The sequence below is a fragment of the Giraffa tippelskirchi genome, chromosome 2, assembly GCF_054371585.1.
Source record: "Giraffa tippelskirchi isolate mGirTip1 chromosome 2, T2T-mGirTip1v1.2.pri, whole genome shotgun sequence".
Taxonomy (NCBI): Eukaryota; Metazoa; Chordata; class Mammalia; order Artiodactyla; family Giraffidae; genus Giraffa; species Giraffa tippelskirchi.
The window spans coordinates 69997548-70010864 of record NC_137276.1 but is presented as its reverse complement, the minus strand read 5'-3'; the positions used below and the strand labels follow the sequence as shown (position 1 = coordinate 70010864).

The 13317-nt window shown below is 37.3% G+C and overlaps 1 protein-coding gene and 1 long non-coding RNA gene across 12 annotated transcripts in view; both read right to left on the bottom strand.

Moving 5' to 3' along the window:
• Nucleotides 1-13317, bottom strand: part of CTNNA3 (catenin alpha 3) — a 1864976-nt gene that overhangs the window by 214343 nt on the left and 1637316 nt on the right. The window lies entirely within an intron of this gene.
• On the bottom strand, nt 575-5890 carry LOC145537924 (uncharacterized). The gene is made up of 3 exons (XR_014076503.1): nt 5439-5890; nt 1223-2986; nt 575-889 (listed from the first exon to the last, which is right to left on the bottom strand). It is a non-coding gene; the product is annotated as an uncharacterized LOC145537924 (long non-coding RNA).

The following is a 13317-nucleotide window of genomic DNA, read 5'->3' as shown; positions in this document are numbered from 1 at the left end:
TGGAAAATCTGTCAAGTTCGGTTGATTCAAATATTTTTGTTGTTCAGTCACTAAGTTTGTGTCTGGCTCTTTTGTGACCCGGTGGACTATAGCTTGCCAGGCTCCTCCGTCCATGGGATTTCCCAGGAAAGAATACTGAAGTGGGTTGGCATTTCCTTCTCCAGGGGATCTTAACCCAGGAACTGAACCCATGCCTCCTGAATTAGCAGATGGGTTCTTTACTGAGCCACTGAGCCACTCCAATTCATCATAGCAGTTAGAAACATGGCTAACCTGATGAATACATGTATCTTCTCATTTTAACACAGAGTGAGAAGGCATCTAGCATTGTTCTCAATTTTATAACCTGAATGTCTCACACAGTTTCTAGTAAAAAATAGGTATGTGGAAAATATGTTTTTAATGAATGAATACATGGAAGAAAAATATAGATAATGAAGAAGGATGAAAATAAAGTTGTATTTCTCTATTTTTCCCAACAGAGCATTGGTGAATTTTCTGCTTTTAATCTTTTGAAAAATAATTCAAAACTGCCTTTAGGTACCATTATTATCCCTCTTTGTTTCACAAACAATGTCTTTTTTTTTCTTTTCCAGATGTTTAGAATATACCACTCTATGAATTATTTCATATGATGAAACTAAGATGCTTGGGTATTATACCCCTTAGTTAAGTTCAGTTCAGTCACTCAGTCGTGTCTGACTCTTTGCGAACCCATGGACTCCATGCAGCACGCCAGGCTTCCCTGTCCATCACCAACTCCCGGAGCTTGCTCAAACTCATGTCCATCGAGTTGGTGATGTCATCCAAACATCTCATCCTCTGTTGTCCCCTTCTCCTCCTGCCTTCAATCTTTCCCAGCATCAGGGTCTTTTCCAATGAGTCAGTTCTCATCAGGTGGCCGAAGTACTGGAGCTTCAGCTTTAGCATCAGTCCTTCCAATGAATATTCAAGAATGATTCCCTTTAGGATTGACTTGTTTGATCTCCTTGCAGTCCAAGGGACTCTCAAGAGTCTTCTCCAACATATACCCCTTAAAGCTACAACAATTAAAATACAGCTTGAGAAAGCTAAGGCAGAATACAAAATATATACCCTAATGTAAGACAAAAAGAGTACATCTATAATGTATAAGAAAATATGATCAAACATATAGTCACGTAGGACATCTTAGGCAGATAAATCTTGAACATGAAGAAAATTGCTGTCTCAGGGGAGACACAGTCCTGAGCTTAAGTTGTTCATCGATTTCAAATTATTTCTATTTGTTCACTTCTTAGACCAGACCAGCATTCATCAAACAGCCAATCATTTGATACTTTACACTTGAGTCTGGATTATGACAATTTTTTCAAAGGAGGTGATCATTGTAATCACTTAAGTTTTTACAAACCCTTTCGAAGAACTCAAGTGATAATAGAATCACATAGGGTAAATCATACTTTAAGCTCAACCCCTCCTTTTACCTAGAAGAGTGTGGGAGTCAACCCTTTGATCTTAAGACACTAAAGAGGCTAATAGCTGTAGAAAAGCACCCAGCAAATCAGCAATATGGTCATAAGTGAAAATGACCTCATTGATATCACTGTACTTTTTCAACCACCAAATAAGTTGGTGATCTAGATCTGACTTCTGGACTGTATGCCTAAATCATGAAAACTGTAAGAAGAAATCATAAGAAGCTTTCGAGCTTGAAGTTTAAATAAAAATCTGAAAGACTAGTGAAGCCATGAAAAATGTGGTTTGGATGAAAGCATATTTTTGGAAAGTTAAAATATTAGAAATATCTGGACTCAAATCAAGACCCTTGAATTCTTCTCTTTGAGAACAGAAAGGTAAGATAATCATTTTTAATCAAGGTCTTAATATGATTCATCAACAACACTCTGCTGGGTTCTTCCACATTTCTTTTCTTATTTCATCTTAACAATAACCCTAAAGAAGCAAGGTTATCATTTTAATACCACAGTTGAGGAAACCGCACCTTAGAGTTAACGGAATTCATCCAATACCACATAGTTAATAAAGGGCTGCTACAAAGTAGGTTCCAGTGCTCATTTTATGAGCCATTCGGCTTAGTAGTCACAAGTACATAGTAAATATGGGAGCTGAGTAGTTAAAACTTACAAGTCTAGAAAATGAACTTCAAATAGCATGAATATACTGCTCACAGAGCAAGGCAGGCCAAATAGTTTGGGGTTTTGATCAGCTCACTTAATCTCTTCCTCCCTCCACCAGATGGAATGTCTGTACATCAGTAGACTTGATGTCTGGAGCTAATAGATGATTCAGCCTTCGTCACTGCTTCAATATCACCTATGTTGAACCATATCCTGTCTTTGAAAAAAGTCAACTAAAAGAAAATCCTGCTTGTTTCTCAGGCTGAATCCTGGCTTTAAGTATACCAAGATTGAAATCAGTTCACTTTTGGCCCATATCATGAGCAAAATTGTGCCAATGGATTTGTTGTTTTTGTTTTAAGTTCTTAATGAATTAGGCTGTACTAACTAGCAAAACTACTAACTGTGTATGTGTTTTGGACAGAACTTTTATATCTTCTTTCCAAATTATAAACAGAAAACCTAATTTAACTAACCTGCCAAAGTTCTTATAGTAAGGCAGGGACTGTGATAGAACACAATATAAAGACTGAGTATCTGGATTTAGGTTAATGCTGCTTTTTAATAGCTTGTGACCTTAAAAAAAATACTTAACATGTTGAAAACTAAGATTTTTCAGAAGTAAATGAAAGGACTGAACTAAATGATTTATAAAATCTCATTCAGTTCTACTGTTCATTCTGTAAGTCTACTGCAGGCTTCGTGACAATGTTATCAGGAAAGATAATTTTTTAAAGAAAATTCTGAATTAGCAGGATACCTTTCTTTTGAAATGCTAAACACAGCTGTAGATTACAAGTCCCTTTGGATGTGTTGCCTTCCCTGCTGGCTCAGACAGTAAAGAATATGCCTACAATGTGGGAGACCTGGGTTCGATCCCTGGATTAAGAAGATTGCCTGGAGAAGACAATGGCGACCCACTCCAGTATACTTGACTGGAGAGTTCCATGCACAGAAGAGCCTGGCAGCCTACAGTCCATGGGATTGCATAGAGTCACACACAACTGAGCTACTAACACTTTGATGTGTTTACCTCTCAGGATGTTAGAAGTAACTTTTTATCCTTACTTTGTCCAGGACAACATAGGACAATGTTAGGGTTCTGGATGGGCAATAATTGATGATACCATGGATAACTGTGGCAGTAAAATTAATCTTCTTGCTCCATAAACGGGAAGTGTGCTGTTGTTGGAAATAATGCAATAATAAAAATTAAAAAGTGGTGGTGATGATAGTAGTGACAGTGGCAGTAGATGACTAATAACACAATCAAACCTTTAACTCTTGGATGTAAACACTGCTACCATGACAATTAGACAGCATTCTTCGGTATTTGAGTAAGAAAAATCTCAACTTTTCCATCAAATACTAACCCAAACAGATTTTTTATGCGAATATGTTCTTATCCCTAGAACAGAGAGCTGAAGAGAGGTTATCTAACTGAAAATTACTAATTTTATTTCAAAAAACTATCCTACAGATGTTAAGATGAGTTTCAGAGAATATCTAATGCAAAGAAAAATCACTTAATACTCTTTTAAGACTCTTCATTGAATGTATAAATACATATATTCTAATTATATAAAATATATTACATATATATATGAAAGTGTTACAGTATTATCTGTGACTTTCTTTATAATTGATTTGTTTCTAAATTTTTAATACATAGATTTATCATCAGGGAAAAAACAAACAAGCAATGAGTGTTACAAGAAAATCTGCTTAAGGTTGAATGTGACACTTCAAGGATGTGCCAGCAATGAAAAAAGAGCAAGATTGCAAAACTCATTGCACAGGAACAGAGCTGGCCTTGTCACTTCAAATAGGTTTAAACGTGGCACGGTATTTGAAACTCATGTGGACACAGACAAAAGCTTTCAATAGATGAGATGAAAATTGCAGCATATGTCTTCATTATTGGAGCAAACAGTAAAGAAGATTGAGAGCAGATACCAGAGATCTAGGCCTCACCAGGGCCCTATGCTGTTCCCCCGTATTACCATGGTCTCCTTCTTAGCTCTGTGGATTCATGCAAGTCATGGCTTCGTTATTTCATGTAAGGAAATTTTCACATTTCCAGTGTCCTGGACATTGATTTTACAAAAGCATTCTGTAATGAAGATTTTGTGGGAAACACGAGTTGTGATTTAACTTCCCAGAGGGGTATATAACCTATAGTATACAGGATTTTTAACCTATAGGGAATCTTTTACTTCTAGAAAACTTCTAGAAATGGTTAGGTGGCCAGGTATTATATCAGTGGTCCTAAACAAATTCATCTATCCAGATTTGCAGTCATCCCAGGCACAGTAATAAAGCAAAAGCCTGCCTGCTGTGTTCTAGCCACGGATATTATGTAAGGCTAAATAGGATGTCCACACCTGACTCTCCTATTTCACACTGAACTAAAAAACGGAAAAATATGAAAGAAGTTCTACATTACAGAGGAGATGCTGCTCAATAATATAGTAATTCAGATCTATGTAAGACTTTTGTAGCTATTACTCAGGGTTATTGGATTTAAGTTTGCTTTATGGGACGTAAGAATTCCCTACACTAGTAGAATAAAGTTGCCTAAGTTGGCAGCTTATATATGAAATAGTACACTAGAATGCAGCAAAATAAATATTTGGACAACCCCTAAGGAAGAATTATATTCTCTCTAAAACGGATTTTTAAGTCCCCAAACTAAAAGGCCTATTTGTAGAAGCAAGTGAATACATCATTGTTGAAGATGTAGGCAGATGTAAGTAGCTATGAAACTAGCTCATGTGCTGTTTCTACACAGTCTGCTCTGATCTATGGAATTAAGAAAAGAGGTAGAAGCAAACCAAGCAGGGAAATTAGATTTAAAAACTGCTCGTGTTCCTTAACGTGTTAAACTTCCATGAAAGTGAAAGTTGCTCAGTCGTATCCGACTCTTTGTGACCCCATGGACTATACAGTCCCTGGAATTGTTCAAGCCAGAATACTGGAGTGGGTAGCTTTTCTCTTCTCCAAGGGATCTTCCCAACACAGGGATTGAACCCAGGTCTCCCACATTGCAGGCAGATTCTTTACCAGCTGAGCCACAAGGGAAACCCAATAGAACACCATAGAATCCAGTCATTTCACCCTATTTACACAAGATGGACTAAAACATGCATTATCAAAAAGACTTGTACACAACTATTTATAGCAACTTGTTTTTCAATAGCCAAGAGGCAGAAATGACTCAAATGTTCATCAACAAGCAAATGCTATAGCAAATTATATGATCTTTCAACAGAATATACTCAATTAGAAAAGAGAATGATTATTGATACAAATATTGACCTGGCTAGATCTCAAAATAATTATGCCATGTAAAGGAAGCAAAATAAGAGTACATTTAGTATTGTCCTATTTATGCAGCATTCTAGAAATTAAACTCTAGTATTATTGCCTGGAAAATTCCATGGACAGAGGAACCTGGTGGGTTACAGTCCATGGGGCATGCAAAGAGACATGACTACGTGCATACACACAGACACTAGAAGTTACAAATCAATCTACAGTAATACATTAGATTGATCTGTGGGATCATTTGGTGTCTGCAGCAAGGAATGATTAGATTACCAAGGATCATGTGTAAGTTTTAGGCTTTGATGTATATATTACTTGACTGTGGTGATAGCTTCAGGGTTAAATACATATGCCTATAAAACATATCAAATGGTATACTTTAATATGTACAGTGTTTTAAATGTCAGTTAAACATCAGTAATGCTGCCATAATTTGCATCTACTTATTCAAATGTCTATCTAGATACATACTACACAAAGTAACAATTGTTTGCTTAGCCCAAGACTGTAATTACAACTGGGACCATGGAATGTGACATCCCATTGAATAACTACATAAAAAGAATAATACTGCAAATTCAGTTTTAAGCAGTTAATATCTCTCTTTTTTTGCTATTTAATAAAGTGGACTTCAATTTGAACTAAGGGATCACATATTTAATTAAAAAATGTTAAATTATGTTATCAATGTTAAGTGTTCAGTTTATAAACACCTATCCATAGGTCATATCACTAAGGGGTACTTAGAAATAAGAAACATCATAGCTTTAGTAAAAATAATATCATCTGCAGACTTTCATAATGGACTCTGAATGTGAAAAGACCACTGATAAGAATGGTAAGATATTATATAAGCAGTGATTTTTTTATCATTAACCGTATTTGTAAAATATCAAACCAAGTTGTATAGCTTTTTTTCACTTCATTCAACACAATAATTAAAAAAAAAACCTTAGTATTAAAATTCCTTTCTTAAATGAAAGTAGAGAATACTAATATCAAGTGAAAGTGAAAGTGTTAGCCACGTAGTCATGTCTGACCCTTTGCAACTCCATGGGCTGTAGTCTGCCAGGCTCCTCTGTCCATGGAATTATCCGGGCAAGAATATTGGAGTGGGTTGCCATTCTCATACTAATACAAAAAGATAACATGTAATGATTCTGAGATACCAAAGGAATATTTCATGCAAAGATAGACTCAATAAAGGACAGAAATGGTATGGACCTAACAGAAGCAGAAGATATTAAGAAGAGGTGGCAAGAATACACAGAAGAACTGTACAAAAAAGATCTTCACGACACAGATAATCACGATGGTGTGATCACTCACCTAGAGACAGACATCCTGGAATGTGAAGTCAAGTGGGCCTTAGAAAGCATCACTACGAACAAAGCTGTGGAGGTGATGGAATTCCAGTTGAGCTATTTCAGATCCTCAAAGGTGATGCTGTGAAAGTGCTGCACTCAATATGCCAGCAAATTTGGAAAACTCAGCAGTGGCCACAGGACTGGAAGAGGTCAGTCTTCGTTCCAATCCCAAAGAAAGGCAATGCCAAAGAATGCTCAAACTACCGCACAATTGCACTCATCTCACATGCTAGTAAAGTAATGCTCAAAATTCTCCAAGCCAGGCTTCAGCAATACGTGAACCGTCAACTTCCAGATGTTCAAGCTGGTTTTAGAAAAGGCAGAGGAACCAGAGATCAAATTGCCAATACCCGCTGGATCATCGAAAAAGCAAGACAGTTCTGGAAAAACATTTATTTCTGCTTTATTGACTATGCCGAAACCTTTGACTGTGTGGATCACAAGAAACTGTGGAAAATTCTGAAAGAGATGGGAATACCAAACCATCTGACCTGTCTCTTGAGAAACCTGTATGCAGGTCAGGAAGCAACAGTTAGAACTGGACATGGACCAACAGACTGGTTCCAAAGAGGAAAAGGAGTATATCAAGGCTGTATATTGTCACCCTGCTTATTTAACTTATATGCAGAGTACATCATGAGAAACGCAGGGCTGGAAGAAACACCAGCTGGAATCAAGATTGCCAGGAGAAATATCAATAACCTCAGATATGCGGATGACACCACCCTTATGGCAGAAAGAGAAGAAGAACTAAAGAGCCTCTTGATGAAGGTGAAGGAGGAGAGTGAAAAGGTTGGCTTAAAGCTCAACATTCAGAAAACTAAGATCATGGCATCTGATCCCATCACTTCATGGGAAATAGATGGGGAAACAGTGGAAACAGTGTCAGACTTTATTTTTTTTGGCCTCCAGAATCACTGCTGATGGTGACTGCAGCCATGAAATTAAAAGATGCTTACTCCTTGGAAGGAAGGTTATGGCCAACCTAGATAGCATATTTAAAAGCAGAGACATTACTTTGCCAACAAAAGTCTGTCTAGTCAAGGCTATGGTTTTTCCAGTGGTCATGTATGGATGTGAGAGTTGGATGGTGAAGAAGGCTGAGCGCCGCAGAATTGATGCTTTTGAACTGTGGTGTTGGAGAAGACTCTTGAGAGTCCCTTGGACTGCAAGGAGATCCAATCAATCCATCCTAAAAGAGATCAATCCTGGGTGTTCATTGGAAGGTCTGATGTTGAAGCTGAAACTGCAATACTTTGGCCACCTCATGCGAAGGGTTGACTCATTGGAAAAGACCCTAATGCTGGGTAGGATTAGGGGCGGGAGGAGAAGGGGATGACAGAGGATGAGATGGTTGGATGGCATCACCGACTTGATGGACATGGGTTTGGGTAGACTCTGGAAGTTGGTGATGGACAGAGAGGCCTGGCGTGCTGCAGTTCATGGGGTCGCAATGAGTCAGACACGACTGAGCGACTGAACTGAACTGAAAGCATATAGCAGTGAAGCAGATGTAGGTGTGTGTGTGTGTCTGTGTATGTGTGTGTGAGTATGTGTGTAGTTAGGCTTGCTCTTTTACTGCTTTCTGGGAAACAGTTCTACTCATACCAATGACCCACAGACCTTAGCTTAAGTATCAGTATGCTTTCACCTTAGGGAGTCTAACCTCCCATGTTTAACCAGAAGTTGGTCCCTGCTATTTCAGTCAGATATCATGAGACTTCTGGTTAAATGTGCAGAATTAATGCTGATTATATACCTATACTTCCTGTTGTATATGCTTAATATGACTATAGATTTAGCTCATTTAAAAGTATAACAGTAAAATAATAAAACAGTAATTACAAATGTTCGTTGCAATAAATACAGGTGGCAACTACTGTATTTAATCTATTCTATTCATGTGTTTCTCCCTATGGATTTCTCTGGAAGTAGTTTTAGATGTCACCAGGCTTATGGTGTGCATGTGTGGATAAAAATAATATTTTCAAAAACCCAGTCAGGCTGTCTTTGAATGAACAATATCAAAGTGTCATCTATTTACAAAACTGAAGTTACATGCTAAATAAAACAATAGCACATGCTATACATGAAACCAATAATTCTTTTTATAGCCTGATGAAAATAAATTCTAAGTACTCTTCAGCTAAATTATCTTTTCTTACTTTTCAACTCTCATCTTCTATTCTTATCTTTCCACCTCTTTTAAATAATTTAGTATGCCCATCATTTTTTTTCCCTAACATTGTTCTATGTTAAAAACTCCTCTTCTGGCTAATCTTATCCATAATTCAGAAACTGGAAATACTATTTGGTATCTGGAAAGGAGAAATTGTTTTCAAAATAGTTTTACAATGTGAAAGAGAATCTACTTTGGAACAGGATCCAGACTATCAATGTGGTAAGATGAAAAAGTATGCTATATTCTACCTCAGAAAATTTGCTAGGCTTAATTTAATCACTCTTAGTGGCTGTGGGGGTTGGGTGTGGGTATGGGTGTGTACGTGTGTTTGGCTTGTGTATGAGGCTAGTCTTTTTAAATTAAAGGGTATCAAGGGATTCCCTGGTGGTCCAGTGGTTAAGACTCTGTGTTTTCACTGCCGAGGGCAAGGGTTAAACCCTTGGTCTCAAAACTAAAATCTCACAAACCATGAAGTTTGGCCACAAAAAAAAAAGGAAAAGGTATCAAACATTACTTTTTATTACAATTTAAAAGGAAAAAAATACAGATTCTATTCAGAAGATATTTATTAATTTCTCTGTGTGAAGCAGAGTTATGTGTTATAAAATTGTCATAAATTATGTGAGGTCACAATCATTTTTTACCAATCATGCCCCGGGGCATGTGGGATCTTAGTCCCCTGACTGTGGATCAAACCCATGCTCCCTGCACTGGAAGCACAGTCTTAAGCACTGGGTCACCAGGGAAATCCCTAGGTCACCATCTTTATGAAACTAATGAAACATTATCTAAGTTCTATTTACCAAGTTTTACTCAAAATTTCATGAATATAGAAATATGTTATTCACATTCTCCTATGAACATACACTTTTATTTGCTCAATGAAAAACTTTTATTTGTACAAAATGTCTGTTTGACTTATTTTGTTAGCCTCTCCAAGCTGCTCACTAATATACAAACTGTTTTAGCTTCATGCTTAAGTATATAGTGCAATGATTATCAAGATTTTCCATGATCTAATGGATGGGGTAGTTTTTTAATTCCTCATGCTGTTTAACTATCTTTTAATCCTACTAAGAAATTATATCATCTAAGCACAGCTTTCACTTGAGATCTCAACTCTGGAATTTATGTATAGTTAAAATAATAACAACTTGAGTATTATATTTTAAACTAAATAAGAAACAAATTTTGGATTTGGGGGAATGAAGTCAGAAAAACTAGGTTCTTGTTTTTGCTTTTCATTCATTCATTCACTTAATAATTTAGTAAGTGTTCACTAAAACACAGAATTAACAAAATTTGATATTGTACCTAAAGAGTTTCCTGTCTAATGAGATAATAACATTTATTTATTCTGTGACCCTAGAAAGTTATTGGGTTTTGGTTTCATGAAATGTAAAAGAAAGATTGACCTCCCTGCCTCCTTGACAGAATGTTTCACCTCTTCCTCATCAAATGTTATTTTGGGCAACTCCATGTGATGAATATAGATTTAACTTTGTGTACTTACCTAATGTAAGATAGTCTTTTCATTTTTATGTGATACCAGTTTTATAAAGTCAGTTTCTCAGGGTAGGGAACATGGTATTTTCTCACTAAAATTTTCTTTCTTCTTTATGTCCTGAGATGGAGTATAGAAGATAAATTAAGACTGCACGCTGGAATGAAAAAATTAAATTACACTCCTGACACACCACAGGTTAGTGGTGGGCATTCGGGAAGTATATGAAACTCTTTCAATTTTGAGGTATCTATCTTATAAGACTGTTAAAAAATACATAAGAAAGTAATATGAAGTATTCAGTCTAGTATCAAGCACATAATAAGCAAAGAAATATTAGCTACATATCATTCTAACTTGTGTCAAGAAACATTAGCTATTATGTCTAATTAATATTGTTCAGTTCAGTTCAGTCACTCAGTTATGTATGACTCTTTACGACCCCATGGACTACAGAACACCAGGCTTCCCTGTCCATCACCAACTCCCAGAGCCTACTCAAACTCATGTCCATCGAGTTGGTGATGACATCCAACCATCTCATCCTCTGTTGTCCCCTTCTGCTCCTGCCTTCAATCTTTCCCAACATCAGGGTATTTTCTAAGGGGTCAGTTCTTCGCCTCATGTGGCCAAAGTATTGGAGTTTCGGCTTCAGCATCAGTCCTTCCAATGAATATTCAGGACTGATTTCCTTAAGGATTGACTGGTTTGGTCTCCTCACAGACCAAGGGATTCTCAACAGTCTTCTCCAACACCACAGTTCAAAAGCATCAATTCTTTGGCACTCAGCTTTCTTTATGGTCCAACTCTCACATCCACACATGACTACTGGAAAAACCATAACTTTGACTAGATGGACTTTTGTTGGCAACGTAATGTCTCTGCCTTTGAATATACTATCTAGGTTGGTCATTGCTTTTCTTCCAAGGAGCAAGTGTCTTCTAATTTCATGGCTGAAGTCACAATCTGCAGTGATTTTGCAGCCCGAGAAAATAAAGTCTGTCACTGTTTCCATTGTTTCCCCATCTATTTGCCATGAAGAGATGGAACCGGATGCTATGATTTTAGTTTCTTGAAAGTCGAGGTTTTTTTTTTTTTTTGCTATGTCTTAATTAGTTTATTTTCTATTTTTTAATTTTACAATATTGTATTTGTTTTGCCATACATTGACATGAATCCACCATGGGTGTACATGTTTTCCCCTTCCAGAATCCCCCTCCCACCACCCTCCCCATCCCATCCCTCCGGGTCAGCCCGGTGCACCAGCCCTGAGCACCCTGTATCATGCATTGAACCTGAACTGGCGATTCGTTTCACATATGATAATTTACATGCTTCCATGCCATTCTCCCATATCATCCTGCCCTTGCCCTCTCTCATAGAGTCCATAATACTGTTCTATTTATCTGTGTCTCTTTTGATGTCTCACATACAGGGTTATCTTTACCGATTGACTAAATACCATATATATGTGTTAGTATACTGTATTGGTGTTTTTCTTTCTGGCTTACTTCACTCTGTATAATAGGCTCCAGTTTCATCCACCTCATTAGAACTGATTCGAATGTATTCTTTTTAATGGCTGAGTAATATTCCATTGTGTATATGTACCACAGCTTCCTTATCCATTCATCTGCTGATGGGCATCTAGGCTGCTTCCATGTCCTAGTTATTATAAACAGTGCTGTAATGAACATTGGGGTATGCGTGTCTCTTTCAAGTCTGGTTTCCTCAGTGTGTATGCCCAGCAGTGGGATTGCTGGGTCATATGGCAGTTCTATTTCTAGTTTTTTGAGGAATCTCTACACTGTTCTCCAGAGTGGCTGTACTAGTTTGCATTCCCACCAAAAGTGTAAGAGGGTTCCATTTTCTCCACACGCTCTCCAGCATTTATTGCTTGTAGACTTTTGGATAGCAGCAATTCTGACGGGTGTGAAATGGTACCTCATTGTGGTTTTGATTTGCATTTCTCTGATAATGAGTGATGTTGAGCATCTTTTCATGTGTTTGTTAGCCATCTGTATGTCTTCTTTGGAGAAATGTCTGTTTAGTTCTTTGGCCCACTTTTTGATTGGGTCGTTTACTTTTCTGGAATTGAGCTGCAGGAGTTGCTTGTGTATTTTTGAGATTAATTGTTTGTCCATTGCTTCATTTGCTATTATTTTCTCCCATTCCGAGGGCTGTCTTTTCACCTTGCTTATAGTTTCCTTTCTTGTGCAAAAGCTTTTTACGCCAGCTTCTCACTCTCTTTTTTCACTTTCATCAAGAGGCTTATTAGTTCCTTTTCACTTTCTGCCATAAGCATATGTCATCTGCATATCTGAGGTTATTAATATTTCTCCTGGCAATCTTGATTCCAGCTAGTGCTTCATCCAGCCCAGCATTTCTCATGATGCACTCTGCACATAAGTTAAATAAGCAGGGTGACAATATACAGCCTTGATGTACTCCTTTCCCAATTTGGAACCAGTTTGCTGTTCCGTTTCCAATTCTAACTGTTGCTTTTTGACTTGCATACAGATTTCTCAAGAGGCAGGTCAGGTGGTCTGGTATTCCCATTTCTAGAAGAATTTACACAATTTATTGTGATCCACACAGTCAAAAGTTTTCACGTAGTCAAGAAAGCAGAAGTAGGAATTCTCCTCTTTCTGTGATCCAAGGATGTTGGCAGTTTGATCTCTGGTTCCTCTTTGTTTTCTTAATCCAGCTTGAACATCTGGAAGTTCTGAATTCACATATTTTGAGCCTCTCTTGGAGAATTTTGAGAATTGCTTTCCTAGTGTGTAGGGTGAGTGCAATTGTGCAATAGTTCGAGCA